This window comes from Pinus tabuliformis, chromosome Q (genome assembly GCF_031772625.1).
Source record: "Pinus tabuliformis cultivar Carrire ecotype Pingquan chromosome Q, CPIR1, whole genome shotgun sequence".
In the NCBI taxonomy this organism is placed as follows: Eukaryota; Viridiplantae; Streptophyta; class Pinopsida; order Pinales; family Pinaceae; genus Pinus; species Pinus tabuliformis.
This window is the reverse complement of record NC_142296.1, coordinates 142,598,906-142,617,153: the sequence shown is the minus strand read 5'-3', so window position 1 is coordinate 142,617,153 and position 18,248 is coordinate 142,598,906. Positions and strand designations below refer to the sequence as shown.

At 37.5% G+C, this 18,248-nt stretch overlaps 1 long non-coding RNA gene across 2 annotated transcripts in view; it reads left to right on the top strand.

The window, feature by feature from the left end:
- Positions 1-271: 271 nt before the first annotated feature.
- LOC149218650 (uncharacterized) overlaps positions 272-18,248 on the top strand; it is a 60,570-nt gene continuing 42,593 nt past the window's right edge. For both annotated transcript variants that reach the window (XR_016248636.1, XR_016248635.1), the window contains exon 1: positions 272-613. This is a non-coding gene — a long non-coding RNA (uncharacterized LOC149218650). The remainder of the gene's footprint in view (positions 614-18,248) is intronic.

Genomic DNA, 18,248 nt, shown 5'->3' with positions numbered 1-18,248 from the left:
TGATACCATAAATCAACAAAGATGAACATTCGGATTAATCCATATAATTTATCATTTTTATTATCTATTTGGATTTATTTCATGCATTACTAGGGGATATTTATTTCTCCAAAGTGTCGTAGCCACTACAATAGCACCAAATTTTCAATATTCTCAAAATTTAGAATCCCTCTATCTTGAACTTTCCAAAGGACAAATGTCCATGATCCTCCTGATTCCTATGAGTTTCTTCCACTTATTAAAATTTGCCCAAAAAGGTTTTAATGCAACTTACCTCTGCAATGTGCGACTAGTCGCAATTACATCTTGCTTTCTCAACTTGTGATAACAACGCACTTTCACAATATAACTAGTGCCATCTCACTTTGCATTTCCAATTCGCGATTAAAGAAACTCATCACACCGACTCATCTTAAGCCGTAGTTTATTCTGCAAGAGCACATTTATTGCACCTATGTCTGCACATGTGACCAAAAACCTATATATATGCACCCCACCCCCGTCATTTGATCTTCACCGTCTCATTTGCTTTGAGCTCTCAAATACACAACACAAAGAGCTTTCTCAGATCGTGGCCTGCCTCTGCAACCTGTGACCTAGTGCTTGGACTTCAGTAAGTGCATTCTCCTTTTCTAATTTGCAATTTAATCTCTTATTTACCTGTGTCATTTCATTTTCCTTCTTGTTTCGCATTCCTAATGTTTCATATAACCACATATATATATATATGCTGGGAAAATTAGATATAAAGGGGGAATGCTTGTTATACTAGATTCTATCGATGCCACTGAGCAAAAGGAGCGTGGAAAAATAGATGGAAAATCATCCAAGTATGGAATGAGGGTAGGATTTGGCTGGGAAAATTAGATATAAAGGGGGAATGCTTGTTATACTAGATTCTGTCGATGCCACTGAGCAAAAGGAGCGTGGAAAAATAGATGGAAAATCGTCCAAGTATGGAATGACCCTCATTCCATACTTGGACGATTTTCCATCGATTTTTCCATGCTCCTTTTGCTCAGTGGCATCGACATAATCTAGTATAACAAAAGACCAAATCCTACCCTCATTCCATACTTGGACGATTTTCCATCTATTTTTCCACGCTCCTTTTGCTCAGTGGCATCGACAAAATCTAGTATAACAAGCATTCCCCCTTTATATCTAATTTTCCCAGCATATATATATATATATATATATATATATATATAATCCTAGCCTTTTCACACATTTCCTTTGCAAGTCATGATTGCGACAAGACTGACTATTGATTCCCATTATTGCATTTTGATCCCACAAATTGTGATTCTGCAACATACTTCCATGCTCCCCCCTTCATTGCATATTGTAACTATTTCTCATGACAACGCTAAAGCACAATATGTTTCTTCCAAATGAGATAAGCATTACCCTTAGCTAAATTTCCATTTTTCGCAACCTGCCTTTTCAATTTTCAACTAAGCCAATCACAATCTATCTTCATAGTTTGTGATTGAAGCCTAGCGCACTATGTTTTTGTAAACTACACCACATACCAGAAAAATGAACAATTTTGTGTTTTTCCTCACATTGTATGTTGCCATTAATATCTTTCAAATGTCAGAAACCGTTGATCTCCAGTGCTTCAACATATCCTCGTCCATAGGAGATATGGCACCAATGGCAAGGAGGCCCAATAAAGAGAGTAGAAAGCAATATTGAAGGAACACTTGAAATCCCAAGAGTTAAAGTGGCTACCTACAAGGACACTACTTGTTATGTAGACAAATTAGTGCCTTTGACATGGCCTGTAATATACCAAGAATTCTCTAGAAAAGATTCTCGAAGATGAAGAAGACTGTGATGTGCACATTAATATTAAGAAGTCATGGTTTCACAAACTAGCGGCCCATATGCCTATTTTACCATGTGCAGAAACCATTGACTGGATTTTACAATGCACCAATGACTACAACATGATAGTCAAGAACATCCAGGGTACACCACTGGCATCATACACACCACAAGACATTGCAAAATATTATAAGCTACCTCAACCTCATGAGAATATCTGTCCACAGTGGTATTGCAAATTTAAGACACCAACTAAAGAGATTCTGAAGACATGGTGGCAAAAACCTAGCAAATTTAGGCAAAAAAGTGATGGAATCTACATGACTAAAGTGCTCAAGAGGGTATACCAGTTGTAGATGGATATGTGCTGCAGAATCTCGAAAAAAACTATACACCAGTCAGAAGCTAACGTCTACATTTTGACTAGGAACTCACAGCATTCCACCAACCTTTAGGAACAAACGAACAGATGGAACTAAGCCACTCACAGTCTATTGAGGAGAGTTGATTTCCCATGATACATACATGTACCACATGAGGAACAATTTTCAATTTAGATGATATCCTAGCATCTTCACTCAAGTCAAATGTTAGGAGAGATAGGTACCCAACAAAAGGGGAATAAGAGAATTTTATATGACTTCCTACTAGCTAGATGGCATCTGTGCTAAATTGGAATTCAAAGCATTAGGATGGAGATGGAATTTTTCCCATGATATCCTACCTATACACATTTATTACAAGCAATTGTGCGAAACAAGGTATAGAGGAATGTACACCTAGATCACGAAGAAATTTATCTCAGTGGTATACCAAAAGCTCTTTGAAATTGAGTCATCTTGCATGTATGATAGAGAAAGGATGTCATTACTTGAGGTAGCTGATTGGTTTACCCATAGAGATTGTACATTTATAAAGGTATTTGATACATACAGGATCCTCATCTGTTGCCACTATTTGTCGTAGACAAGGTGGTGCTACAAGAAGTAGCTTATCAAATCACAACAAGGCTCACTCACTCATTGATAAAGGAAAATAAAACCCCTTGGCCCACCTTCCATTTATGCATAGGAACATATTACATAAAAAATTTCAAAGAAGCAAAAGCTAAAGCACAAGAACTAGAAAACCTCAAAATATGGAGAGCTTGGATACCATATATATGACTCAAATGGTATTGCCACCCAACATTTCTAGAAAATAAAATATAGTTGGTCATATAATCTAGTTACTTGGGAAGCTAAAGTGAAATTAAATAATTTCTTTAATGCCACAAAAGCAGTTGAAGCAACCCAAGGGATAGGCACCTCCAAGCCTACAAAAAAACGTGAGCATATAGATGAACTGTCATAGGAGAGCATGGATTCAAAGGAGAAGAGGTTACACTAAAACTAAAATAGGAGCAGGAGGCCAAGAAGGAAATATTGAATAAACAAAGAGCCAAATAGGAAGCTAAGAAACAAGTTGAAGAGGAGGCTAAGAAAAATCAAGCCAAGGAGGAATCCAGAAAGAAGCACGCTGAAGAAGAGGCGAGAAAAAGGAGATGTGGAAAAGGGAAGAAGAAGAAAGATAAAGGCAAGATAAAATAAATAAGAAAAATCAAGAAGTAGTGAAGAAGAGGAAAGAGGAAGAAGCCAAAAAGAAAAGAGAAGAAGAAGAGAAGAAAAAGTAGGAAGAGGAGATGAAAAGGAAATAGGAAGAGGAAGAAAAGAAGAGAGATGAAGAGTCAACAAAACAATTGGTGGAGGAATTAATTGCTAAATAAATAGTTGAAAAAACAACAAAAGAGGTCAATTTAAATGACCTACAAACATAAGCAATTTTTCCCTCTATGGATGTCCAGCCTCCCACACCTATCACTATAGGACACTTTCCAATTAATGAAATGGGAGTCACTTTCAAAGAAGATGATAGAATATTAGATTTCTCAAGGTTCACGTTTCATGAGTACAAGAACAAAATATTGCAAGAAAGGTGGAAATACTTAGCAATAGAAACATGTAAACCTATATCTACTACTACTGTAAGAGAAATCATAATTGGTATTACTACTAATGCTTTAATGATAGCCTCCACAGGAAGTGAATTTCCTTCTACCCTTGAAAAGAACATGGAGCACCTGGGAAATGAAGTTTAAGAATTGAAGAGGAACTGATGGATCCCTGTTGGGATTTGAAACATTGACAAAATATGGTTATCACTGTGGATACTCTGAAACACAACTCGACAGAAATGAACCACAGATGTCTAAAATCCAAAAAATATAGAATGGCTGCAAAAAGAGACGAAGTGAGAATTCATATGTCAGTATAATCCCATGAAAATTTGAGTAGAGATATGGCTAGAATGATTAATTCATATTAGACGCTCCATAGTGGGTTAGAGTCCCTTGTTAAAGTGCATAAAATTCCTTCCATTGGTGCTACAGGAGAAATGAGGCCAAAAGAAGAAATCCAAAGAGAAATACAAGATATGTTGGATGCAATAAAGCAAGTTGCTACACAAAAGGACTTAGAGCCCACAGAAGATGCAATAGAAAAGTATGTTGTGGAACCATAGATATTGCACAACAAGCTCTCAATGCTTTGGATCTAGATACAAACCGAGGTAAAGATGTTTCTTCCAAATGACCTTAAGTGCGAGATGAGGTCTGAAAGAGTGTTTTCAAATAATATCATATTTGTTTCCTCTAAATACAAGGTCTGGCACACATATCTCACAAGATAATTACAAGTGGGAGCTTCTGACATGGGAATCATGAAGTTGGCGCTATAAAGGAAGTTTTTCATTAATCTATTTGATCTTCTTTTGTAATTTGTAAAAAAGGTATATTGTAATTAGAAATAAAGTAGAAATAAAATAGGGAGAAAATGAAAAGTAATGTGGAAAATGAAAAGTCATGAGGGAAGTTGAAAGGTCGTGGGAGGTAAAGAGTCACCTCATTTTGTATAAATATACACTCATGAATAATTATAAAGGAATTTTAGTTTTGGGACTCCATTATAGCATCTTGTTTAGGAAAGCTTGTACATACTTTTGAGAAATCAAGTTATAGCTTAGTACTTCCACTATTTGATTTCATGGATGCTTCATGTAATGGTGCATTGGACATTTCAACATAATATTGAGAAGGTCATTGAGCTGAGAGAGAAATTTTATCCATATATTTTTAAATGTTGTGCAACTTATCTCATGATGATTCGATGGCATGTGATTGTTCTTTCAATGTGTTAAGTTAACGATCTCTTTTGTTGATTTAAACACATATCTTACTTCAAGTTGTATGCTATTTATATTTTCATTACCATTGTCGATCGAGAACTAATTCACAAGCGATGAATGAATTATTTTCTTCATCCATGTATCGTAATCGAAGTATGCCTACATTCTTCCTTTAAAGATTCGTTTGTCTTCTAATTCATGAGTGCATCAATTCATTGATATTGTAGTTGTGGACATTCCTAAGGCTTATGGACTTCTTTTGAGTAGAAAAGAAGAAGGTAGTATCTAGGGTGGTCTGTCGTAGGTCATAATAAGGTTAGATATAACTTCTTCTCAATCCAGTTCTTGAATAAAAGGGAAGGTTCCTTGTCCCTGTATTAGAGCTTTTATTGTTGACAGGTTAAAGATGTCAGCATATTAATCTTTTCAAAGAAATAAAGCTTAAAACAAATTGTGTCAGGAGGGTGTCACTATCTTGTTATAAATGATTTCCAACTCTACTCAATGTATAAACGTGTATCAACCTTACCAAAAATCAAAGAAATCAGTGAGTAAAGCTCTAAAAACGTAACATAAAAGAAGGAATGAAATAACAGAAAAAGGACCAAATTAATCAGAGGCTGCAAAGTAAAAGTAAGAAAAGAACTACATGAAAACTAAAATAAATTGGAAAGAAAATGCAATAAGAAACAAAATCAAGAAAACAAGCCAAAAGAAAGCTTGAAAAAGAAATATTTACAAGGAAAAAGTGCGTGATTTTGATGATTTATTCTTGTGTTGCCTCTATGTATGGCTTGAGATGGATCAAGAAAACAAGCCAAAAGAAAGCTTGAAAAAGAAATATTTACAAGGAAAAAGTGCGTGATTTTGATGATTTATTCTTGTGTTGCCTCTATGTATGGCTTGAGATGGATCAAGAAAACAAGCCAAAAGAAAGCTTGAAAAAGAAATATTTACAAGGAAAAAGTGCGTGATTTTGATGATTTATTCTTGTGTTGCCTCTATGTATGGCTTGAGATGTGATCCATTCGCAGTGTAGGGCATAATACGATCATTTTCATCTTTTAGAATATAGGAATTAGGCCTGACGATTGTCGCAATTTTGAAAGGTCCAATCCATAAATTTTGGAATTTGTGATGTTTTCCTTTTTCTTCATGCGCAAAGTCCCATAGCAACACTTTTTGATTGACAATAAAATTAACATATTTATATTTTTTTTCAAAATATTTCTTTACTGTTTTCATCTTGCGTTTAATATTATTAAGAGAATGATTGCATTTTTCTTCCAGGGCTAACAGAGCTAACACTCTTTGAGAGATGTTAGTAGAATTAAGCTCTTCAACTTGCATGGAAAGGCATAAATAAGTCAACTCAAGTTCAATAGGAATAACTGCCTATTTCCCATACACAACCTCGAAAGGAGAAGTGTTAGTACTGAATTTCACGAGTGTGCGATCAGCCCACAAGGCATATTTTAACAAACTGTGCCAATTGCGAGGTTTTTCATTTATGATGTTCTTTAAAATTAAGATTAGATTTTGATTCGTACTTCCAATTACCTTGAGGGTAATAGGTGGAATATGTGAAATCTCTAATCCTATAATTGTCGCAAAATTTAGTGAATCGTGCATAAATAAATGCTAGACAATTATTAGAAATCAAGTCAAGAAGGATACCAAAATGTGACAAAATGTTGTTTTCAAGAAACTCAATGACTTGCTCATCTCGGACATTCTTTAACAGGACAATCTCTTCCCACTTCGTGAAGTAATCAATGACGGTGAGGACAAAGATGTTCCATGCAGAAGAGGGTGGATTGATTGGTCCAATAAAGTCAAGACTCCATTTTGAAAATGGGAAATCAACAATGATAGGTTGTAAAAGCATGGCATGGCAATTTTCTTTACTAGCAGCTTGTTGACATTATTTGCAACTCTGCACATATTTGTATGAATCTAAAAAAACTGTTGGCCAATAAAAACCATATCTCAAGATTTTTTGCGTGGTAGATTTGGCTCTAAAATGCCCACCTATATGCACTCCTCCATGAGTGGAACCATGAGATAGTGCTAGGATTTCATCAACAGATTCATCATTGACACAACATACTAACAATCCATTAAAATATATTCTAAAAGGCATGTTATTAAGGATTAGATATTTGGAATATTCCAAACGTAAACTTCTTTGTTGAGTTTTATCAAGATGATCATGACATTTTTTATTTTTGAAGTAGCAGACCAAATCCTTATACCAAAGGTGATATGCAACATCAATTTGTTGTTTATTAATTAGAAATAGGGCATTCTCTGGTTCACATGGTTTAGGATATTGATCGAGGTGAAGCGCTAAGTCACATCCCTTTGTTGTTTTTGTCACTTAATGATCGACATGTCATGCTCTTGAATTTTGGAAAGCCAATGATTGAGTTTCCATGAATGATAACTCCATGAAAGTAGAAACTTAACGACAGGTAACGAGACTCTTACCTCCGTATGCTTGCCTAGGATATAGTGTCGAAATTTCTCAATTTCTATGACAAAAGTAAAATCATTTTTTTTTGATCAATGAATATTTGAATTCATCATTTGAAAGGATTTGACTCATGAAAGCAATTGGATGCTCAATTCCTTGATCATGCTTTTGCATGAGGATGTTAGAAATGGCTTCCTATGTAGAATTAGTGTAGATAGAGAATTCCTTAGTGAATTTTCGCTTTGCCATCACTGGTGCGAAGGCAATAACTTCCTTTATGGCAAGAAAATTCCTTTCTTCAATATCATCCCACTTGAAAACACGATCTTGCTTTAATAAATTATGAATAGGTTTAGTAATTTTGGAAAAATCATTAATAAATATGCAGAGAAAATTTACCTTTCCCATGAAAGATTGGATTTCCTTTTTCGAATTAGGGGGTGGGAGATTCTTGATTGCCTCGACCCTTTCTAGATAGATGTTGATTCCAACTTCAAACACAATATGTCCTAGAATCTTACTAGTTGTGACTCAAAATACATATTTCTTTGGATTGAGTGATATACCAAATCTTCTACACCTAATGAAAACTTGTCTTAGATGTTCGAAATGATCTTTACGACACTCATTGAGATTGATCTGAATGATTTTCTCGATGAGGTGATCAAAGGCTAACTGCATAGCCCTATGAAAATTGGCACCTACATTGATCAAGCCGAAAGGAATTCATTCATAAGCGAAAGTGCCCTAGCGAGTGGTAAAGGTAGTTTTGTATTTATCCACTTTCTTTATGCGAATTTGGTTATAACCAGAAAAAACAATGTAAAAGGGACATCATTTGAGATCCTGCCATTTTCTGTAAAATGTGATCCATGTTAAGCAAAGGGAAATTATCTTTTACAATTACCTTATTTAATGAGCAGTGGTCTACACATAAGTGCATGTCTTCCAAATAGGGACCAGGTTAGCCACCCACTCTAAATATTTAACTGGAAAAATGATTTGATCTTGGAGTAACTTATCCAATTATTTTCTAATAATAACTTCTAGAGTAGGATTGACCGACCTTTGTATATGCCTAATCGGTTTGGCTTCTTGTTTGAGAGGAATGGCATGCATATTTGGATCATCATGGGTTCTAATAAATTTACCAAAACTATTTTTCCAATTTTTCATTTAGATCCTTCTAGGTGTTTTTATTTTGATTTAGGAACATCACTTGGTGAGAAAAAAAATTCTAAGGGGGAATTATGGCTGGGCATCTGTTGTCTTTTAATGATATTATCTCATTCTCCTTGATAGGTCGGTTTTGGATGAAAGCAAAAATGCTTTCATCATTAGAGAAGACTTGCTACTCCTTGTTGTTGTTTGGGATATGAGGCCAATAGAGAATCTATAAAACACAATCTAGCATTTTAGGTAATATTTGGCGAGAAGGACTTTTTGCATCTATGGCTAAATGATAAACTAAGGAATTGAGTTCCCTCTAAACATGATTAATGTTGAAAGCTAAAAGTTCAAAGATATTTTCCCAAGCGATTAGAGTATACCTTTTGATGAGCTTGTTAGAAGGAGAATAAATTTTCCTTATTAGGTTGACAACCAACTTTGAGTCCCCAAAGGAAGTCAAGTACTTACAACCCAAGGTTAAAGCTTGCTCTATCCCTAAAAGAAGTGCTTCAAATTCTGCAATATTGGTGCATTGGAATTCGTGTCAAAATACATATTGGTGCATTTTTTCGAGGGGAATACAAGACAATACCAATTCCTATACCTTTATTATAAGAGGCCCCATCAAAATATAAATGCCAGATTTGATCTTTCTTATAGGTTTCTATAGGAGGAGGTATCCCATCTTCAGTGAAAAGGGAATATAGGCTAATGTCCTCTTCTACATAATTAACATGCGGTTGCAGTAAGCCTTCGATGTATGTTATAATATGACCTTATCTATAAACAAGTAATGTTTTTTCCATTTTTAGGCAAGGTTATATGTGTTCATTGAATGAAATGTAACTACTAGTCTGGACTTGCCAATCTCTCCCCAAAATTATTGAATAATTAGAGACTGCCATGTCCATGAATTCTATGTTGCAAGTAGTTCTAATTTTAGGATGAGTTCACACAACTAGCGTGATATCCTTGATCTGACCAATTATTTTGTGAAGAGAGTTATTGAATGCAAGTACTTTCTTGGGGTATCTTTGGAGCATTGAAGACTCAATTATTATATTATGACCTTAGGCATTACGTTAGTTCCAAAACCTTTGTCGACCAAGCAAAATGTGCTATTTTGTCACAAAGTTTCATGATACATAAAAAGGAGGAGTTCTAAGAGAAGCTGAAGGGTTATGAACAACAAGGACTTTGTCCTGATGGTTTTCTTCTTCCAGTTGAATTTCTAAGGCATTAACTGGTGCAGGTATTTTACCTTGAAGGAAACCCTTTAGCTGCCTTTGTTTTTCAGGAATTGTTTCCATGTCAAGTAAGGAGGAATTAACTTTAATTCTTGCCATCCGTTTGAGGATGTCAAATTGGGTAGCATGGAGGATGAAGAGGGGATATAAGAATGTACATTTTGGGAGGCCGAGGTAGTATTTACAATGGAACGTGAGATTGAAGGATTTGTAGCTCTTGGATTTTTAGGTTGTTTGGAAACATGATTTCTCGCATTGTGAGAACTAAAGGTGCCTCTTGTCTCAATAACTAGCACTTCTTCATTATTGATACAATCTAGAGTTTCCACAGTGTGGTAAGGTTCTTTTCCAAATATTATTTCTCTCAAATTAATTTGAATTTGACAAGTTTTCTCATCTGATATTTTTCACAAAAATTACACCATGGGTGAGAGAACAAAAAATTTGGTTGATACGCTTTTTGAGTAACGTGAAAATGTGTTAAAGAGGAGGGTTCTAGTTGAGGTTGTATGCTAAGTTTTCTTTCATAAGAGATCAATCTATTGCTCATGTCTTGCATGAGCTGTAGGATGGATGCCATGTCAGATTGATTGGTTTGACCTTATAAAGGAACACCAGTTCTACGAAGTTGTTCTTCATATTATAGGAAAATTTGGAGTGTAGAGTCTAGACTTGTGGCATTCTTTTCTTCTAACCGCTAACACTAAGGTGGGGGAAGCGCAATATAATAGTGCATCATTGCTACTTGATTTTGAGGGCAGAGGATTTTGAGAATATGATTATATAGTTTAGTAAACTAAAGGTTGAATGATTTAATGGTTTCTCCTTTGGAGAAGGAGACATAATTATAATAAAATAAAGGTTGATAGGATTCCTAGGCTGCCCACAGGTAGATTTGAACCAATAGAAAATCTCTTCCCAAGTCGAAAATGCTTTGGGGGTGTTGCACACATTTTGTCAAAGTTCCAAGTTTTTTCAACAAGATCGGGTCATCTATTAGCAGTCTACATGTCATTGTAAACCCATTCTATAAGTTATGTAATGTAAATGACCCTAGTAAGACCTTGGGTATATGTAACAACCTAGATAAACCTATAATTTTGATGACAAATTTCATCATAGGAGGTTTTTTGACCTTTCTGATTAGTTGTGTTTATAGACACGGGTAATCAGAAGAGTTTTTTCCTTCCAACTTAAATCCCAAAGCTAGGGTGAAATTTATTGTCGGAATCTTAGGTTAGTCCTAGTGTTTTTAGTCGAGTCTGATGTAAAAGTGATTTGAGAATAATTTAATCTAGTTGGCTTAATTATTTTATTACAAATCACTTGGTCTACTAAATCATATTGTGTCGCAGATGGGTTACGTGTGTTGAGGGTCTAAGCCAAATGTGTATTCCCCCTTTGAGGGTTGTAAATGTAAAATACTATGTATTAGAAGGTGGAAAAATAATTAAATCCTCTTATGTGTAAATTAATTATTTTTTTTGGCAAAATAAAATTGAATCCTAAGCCAGAAAATTAATTAATACAATCGAAATTAAATTCTTAGGAAAAATAATTCTCCAAGTGGAAAAATTCGTGGGTCCTAAAGGAATCAATTTTTAAAGGTCCTCCACCAAGGGAATATTGTATATTTCAAGAAAATTTGGACCCTTGGACCTTGGTAGTTAAGTCAAAGTCAAAATTTTGAGGAAATTAACTTAAAATAATTAATTTTGAGCTAATAAAAATGGAATTAAATGATAAATTCTAAAATTCCTCAAAAATAAAGAATCAAGGGCCAAGATTAAAAGATCTTGAAGTGTTTATCAATGGCCAAGATTATTTTGACAATGATCAAAGAAACTAACCATTATTTTTCCATTTGGAGGATAAATCTATAAATTAGAGAATTATTTGAGTCTTTAACATCTTGATCTTTGGCTAAATTGCTGCTGAAGCAACTTTGTAACTATTGTCCCACTAGGAACTATTTTTTGAATCATAATAAAGACTTCGAGGTGCAATTCAAAGTGTTTTTACTTATTGATTTGTTGTATGTGCCCACTACAGATATCTCTATGTTGTGTTGAATATTGGTAAGATTTGTTTTTTAATTATATGGAGATAAAACCATATTATTGATAGTTTTGGGCTAATCTTAGGTGGTTTGATTCCCTATGTGATCTAACAAATTATTTTTGAGATAAATACATAGTGCTTGTAGGTACTTCAATCATTGGCCTCCAAGTTCACACACTTGGGCAAGGATCATTGTTGTTTGGATCCCAAATATTTATATGGTGGATTAAATCTTTGCTAAGGGCATTGGAGTTTCTAAAGTATTTTTAACCATTCTTCAAAGGAAAAAAGTCCATAAAAATAGTTTTCTCAAAAATTTAAAATTTTTAAAACCCTTGTACATTTATAGATATTGTGAATAATTTTATAAATATAACTTGTAAATTATTTTTTCTAACTTGGGTTTTGGAGATTTTTAGTATTTTGTATATATTTGGGGTTTTGAAATTTAAATTTATTTTTTTAAATTGGGTATTTGAGTTTCTATTCTAAATTTATTTAAGGATTGAGGAAGAAGTTGTCATTGGAGACCTTAGAAACCCTAAACGTCTATGGTTTTTAGACTATTTTTGCAGGTTGCTTCTTTTCAAATCGGGGAAAAAACCCATTTTCTGAAGGCCCTAGCCTTTATCCAACCTAAAGGAATCAAATTTTAAAGGTCCTCCACCAAGGGAATATTGTATATTTCAAGAAAATTTGGACCCTTGAACCTTGGTGGTTAAGTCAAAGTCATTTTTTTGAGGAAATTAGCTCAAAATAATTAAATTTGAGCTAATAAAAATGGAAATAAATGATAAATTCGAATATTCCTCAAAAATAAAAATCCAGGGTCAAGATTAAAAGATCTTGAAGTGTTTATCAATGACCAATATTATTTTGACAAGGATCAAAGAAACTAGCCATTATTTTTCCACTTGGAGGATAAATCTATAACTTAGAGAGTCATATGAGTCTCTATCATCTTGATCTCTAGCTAGAAATTGCTGCTAAAGCAACTTTGTAACTATTGTCCCGTTGAGAACTATTTTTGCAATCATAATAAATACTTTGGGGTGCAATTCAAAGTGTTTTTGCTTATTGATTTGTGGTATGTGCTGACTACGAGAATCTCTATGTTGTGCTGAATATTGGTAATATTTATTTTTCATTAGATGGAGATAAAACCATACTATTGATAGTTTTGGGCTAATCTTAGGTGGTTTGATTCCCCATGTGATCTAACAAATTATTTTTGAGATAAATACATATTGCTTGCAGATATTTCAGTCCTTGGCCTCCAAGTTCACAAAATTGGGCAAAGATCACTGTTGCTTGGATCTCAAATATTTATAAGGTGGATTAAATCTTCACTAAGGTGTTGGCTTGATGGGGCCTGACCTAGGTTTGGAGTTATTTAGCCAAACAAATCCCTGTACTATTGGCCCTTTCGGCAACAACTTGCGGAGTGCGGACTGAGGTCTCACTCGAAGTATTGTGGGGGGACGCTAGAACCAAGTTTCCACACCCTTGAGATGTCTGAGGGGTCGATTTAGTCCGACTGTGAATATCTTCATGCACTTTTCTGACCTGCGAGGCCTTCACGTCTTGTTATACTCGACTTCGTGTAGCCCTAACCAAGGGATGAGGAGCTTTCTTGCTGCTAAAGCAACGATCTGCGCTATTTCCCCAAGTCACACTGTGGATCTTACTTATCTTCTTATAACAGTTAGTTATCTTCGCGTAAATAGATATCTTATATTATATTCACTTATTCAGCACATTCATATAAGTTTGCACAACAAATAAACAATAAAATTGCAATTCATACCCAACATACTTCAATTCATAAAACATGAAAAGATACACAAAAATAATGTAAAACTTCTCTTTATTAATGCTTCAATTGATTACAGACTCAACCTGCCCTACGCACTCAGCTACAAGGGTCCGCGCACTCAGCTGCAGACTACTAGGCCTCTATGCACTCAGTTGCAGAGCCTTCTCCTACTCTATGACCCAAAGACACGACTTTACACTTTAGACTCAATGCTTCCTCATTAGATCTTCTATCTTTGATTCCTGTCTATCCCTTTACACTTAGAGCCTCGCTCTTTTTATACAATCCCATGGTTCGTGAACCATGGGTAGAACTCTCAAGCCGACACTACATTACAAAAGTAAGGGTGGACAACCCTATGACTTAATTACAACTTCGCGCTCCGCGCCCACAAATTGCAGAGTCTTTACATCGGACTTAGTCAAAACTTGGGCTTTAAACCCCAAAACTTGCCTTGGGGGGATCCCATGCCCAATAGGCCCCCAACAGAAACATCTTGACTCACCCTGAGTCACTCTATCAGTGCAGAAATCTTCGTGTGGGGACCTCCCAACTCAGCTCGGATTGCTGCAAGGTCTATAACGCACTGAGCGGCTGCCTATTGTATCTTTTGGACGCGCTGTTCAGAGACCACGGTTTCTGAACTGCTTCCCTGTATTTGCTCATGCGTCCCCTGTATATGTTTATAGTCCCGTGCCTCCTTTCAACTCCCTAGAGTGCTAAGAATGTGCTTCTTTCGGTTAGTCAGATAGCCGGGCCACCCGTGTATGGCTTCAACCGACCATCAATCACTTTTCTTGGAAAAAATCCACCTATTAACTTTACTGTCTGCGTCACGCACTTCACCATTTGCATCGCGCCACCATCGGTGATCCCTCTAGTGATATATGGGCCAATCCAGGGCATTAGGCTGATCAACTCTCGGTGGTAGTCCCCAAATTTGTCAACGTAATCGTGTGCATCTTGTTTTATTACCATAGTTTTCTTATCGAGAAAATCCTTCTTTATTCCTTCCCGAAGTTTCTTGACTTCCGCTTCTATCAGAGCACTTTTCTCCCTTAACTTATCTCTTTCATTCATGAGTTCTTGGAGCCTAAGATTACCCTATTGGATCTCTTCATCAGGTCCCAAGCGTTCTTCTTTGTTCAGCTACGTGATCCCTTCTTCCAAGGCTCCGCGAACCGTCATATCCACGGGTGTTGTTATGCGTAGACTAGGCATAATATACTCCATTGGTATTACAACGTTTTCTCCATAGGCCAGCCTAGAAGGCGTCTGTCCCGTCAGTTTCTTGCACATTGTCCTATAAGCCCACAAAACTGCTGGTACGCACAGGTCCCAATCACTTCGCTATGCATTATATACCCTGTTCAGTGCTTCGCACACTTCGTTAAATGCTTCTGCGTGGGTAACCTTCTACGCACTCGTTCTTTCCACACTCTGTCGTTCCAACTTGAGGGACCATTCATGCAATTGCCTCCCCAACACATGCTTATTGACCATGTTCCCCAATGCGAAGTCCATGTGCATCCGCGTAGGTTGTTTACCATATGCCTGTACCCACCTAGATAGATGCACGCGCGGACCATCCCGTACATTGTATTTATCTGTTAGTCGCATCTTAGGCTTCCCAAAATGCATGCGCATCATTCTCCTGCATTCATGCCAGTCCTCAAAGCTTCCTTGGTGCGTACCCCACCACCTCGCAGGCGTAGCGCACAGTACCCACTTCAAAGCCTCGAAACGTTGCTTTTTCGGCACCTCCCTTTCAAATCTATTCAAGAAAGCATCTACCTCACTTAACCCATCATAAGTAGGCAGATCCCTCACTTCCGTCGATACACAGCACAATGATCTTGTCATCATATTACAGTTCAGCGTGGTCACCTCGTGCAACCGGTTCTGCCATCGCTCTATCTCCTCATCAGAATCGATGTACAGGAGCTTTCGCGCTCCCATGAGATCCGTCCATCCGCGGTGGAGTGTACCCAGTATTGCTCTTACGCGGTTATCTTGTAGATGCAGTCCAAATCATCGTCGCTTTCATAGTCGCGCACCGGCTCTGTGTAGCACGATCCTTCTGCAGGGTCCAAAGGTACGACTACGCGTAGAGACTTTTTCTCAAAAATCATCTTGTGCTTCTTCAGATTAATCACCCCGTTCATGTCAGTGGCCCAATCGATTCCTAAGAGCACAGGGTAGGGATTGCTGTCATCAACAATCTCTATCACTTCAAAGTCTGCTGGTGCGCTCACCCTTCAATATCCACGGTGATCCCTTGCAATCTCCCCATAGGTATTATATTTTGCTGGTTCACCATTCGCAGCTAGATAGGAGACCATTGCAGCGTAGGCCTTCCCCTATGCTCCCATGTCTGCTTCGGTAGAATGTTCGCATTCGATCCTAAATCCAGAATTACCTGGTCCATATCGTATTTTCCAATCTATGCTGTCAACCTCATTTCTCTTCCCGTCCTCGTCGCATGCTTTCCAATCTTCCGAAATACGCGTTACTCTCTTGGCGCGGTCCCAACGGATCTGTTAATGAGTTCCTATAATCCCTTTACAACCTTACTGTCGCCTAGTAGTTTCATGCATGTTTCTAGGAACGTTGTAAGCATAGATGGGTCCATTTCCAGCTCTGATCTATCCTTGCTTCTTGAAGTGGAGGCATCAGCGAAGCTCTTCTTAGCTTCCGTGAAGGTTTCCTTAGTGCGCTCCAAATCAAACTCTGCTTCTTTCGTCGGAGCCTTGCGAACCCAAGTACTATCTTCAAGTTGTTTGCCTTTATCATCTCCCGTCGTAATTCCACTTCGGAGCACAATGTTTACATTTGGATCTTCCTCCCGCAGCTCCGACCTCATCATCTACAGGTTCTGAGTCACTCCCTTGTTGCGCAACCTAGCTATTAGTGTAGGACAGTCCTCCGTCTCGTGATTAAAGAAGGTACAATACAGACATGATGGATGGGTTGGATTCGTACAATCACGAGCATAATGTCCTAGCCCTTCGCAATTGTAGCATATCAGCTGTCCGTGACCTCTTCCAGGTCCTCCTCCACCTCGGCCTCATCCGCGCCCCTGAAATCTGGTTCGCGCCATTCCTACATTCTGGTCAAGGGGTCGCGCTTCCGACTGAACCCTGTAGGTGGTAGTTCTATCCATCATCAGCTCATAGTTTCTACAAGTGTGCTCATCGTGTCCAACCGATCTACAAAAATTACAGAACAACTGTTGCGAATTTTGTGTGTACTTATGTAACAAATGGCAGTTGTCCGTAGCATGCTTTCATCCTATTTGACAAATCACGCACCACAAGGCAAGTGCAGCACTAGGTCCTACTTGTGCCTCTAGTCTTAACGGCACTGACCCTCCTCCTGCGAGGTAATTCGCAAACATAGGGCAATGGTCCTTATCATGACCTTGACCCTTGCATTTTACGCACCATACTTCTTCACGCACTTCCAGGCGAGCTGTCCTGTCTTGTTTCAGACTCTGCATCTCAAGGCATAAGTTTTTCAACTGCACGTGGATCTGCTGAATTCCCAGGTTAGGATCTTGTATCGGGGTCTCATGCAACCTCATCACGATATCCGAGGCTTCTGCTTGAGTCCTTAACCTTTGTTACAACAGCGCGTTCCTCAAATGCGAGGCGATAAACCATTCGCGGTGCTGTCCATCTGTCAAAGTCATATTAGCTTCGCGAATTGTGCACTTCAGTCTCTGATCCAACTCCCAAGGAGTCTCGCTTGGTAGCATTGTGATATCTTTGAATCCAATGATCGATTGCACCTCTGACTTCGGCTTGCTAAATTATTTGTTCAACGCAATTTGGATATCTGCGATCCTCGCATTCAGATTGTCATTAGAATGCTTAATATACCAGGTTAGCGCACGATCCTGCAGAGCATTGACCAGCGTCACTTTCTTTATATTATCATCTGTAACTCCCTGCACTTCCCATACGGCTCTTATCATGTATCAAAACTGGTTCGGATCTTCGTTTCCTACTCCCTTGAACACAGGCAAATTTATCGCGCTTCCCATATTGACTCGCGGTGGTGGTGGAGGTGGTACGGGCAAAGATGGAGGTGAAGGTGGTGAAGCTGGTGGTGGTGTGGGTGGGGGTGGTATGCGCGGAATCCTCTGCCTTATCAAATTGATCGCACTTCGCAATGAGACCTTCGCGAGCTCTTCCTCATCCCCTTGCAGAGGTGAAATCAAATGGCTATTATCTAGTCCCTTACTTCTTTCATTTCTATAGGTTTTTCCACTTCGCGTAGCTCCGGACATCAAGGTAATTACATAACCCTTTTTTCACACAATAACATCTTAATCCAAGTATTCAGATACTTTACGTACTTACCTCTTAGTCCTTTGAGAAAGTGTCGCTCTGCCTTGCTATAACTAACTGAAGTATCTACT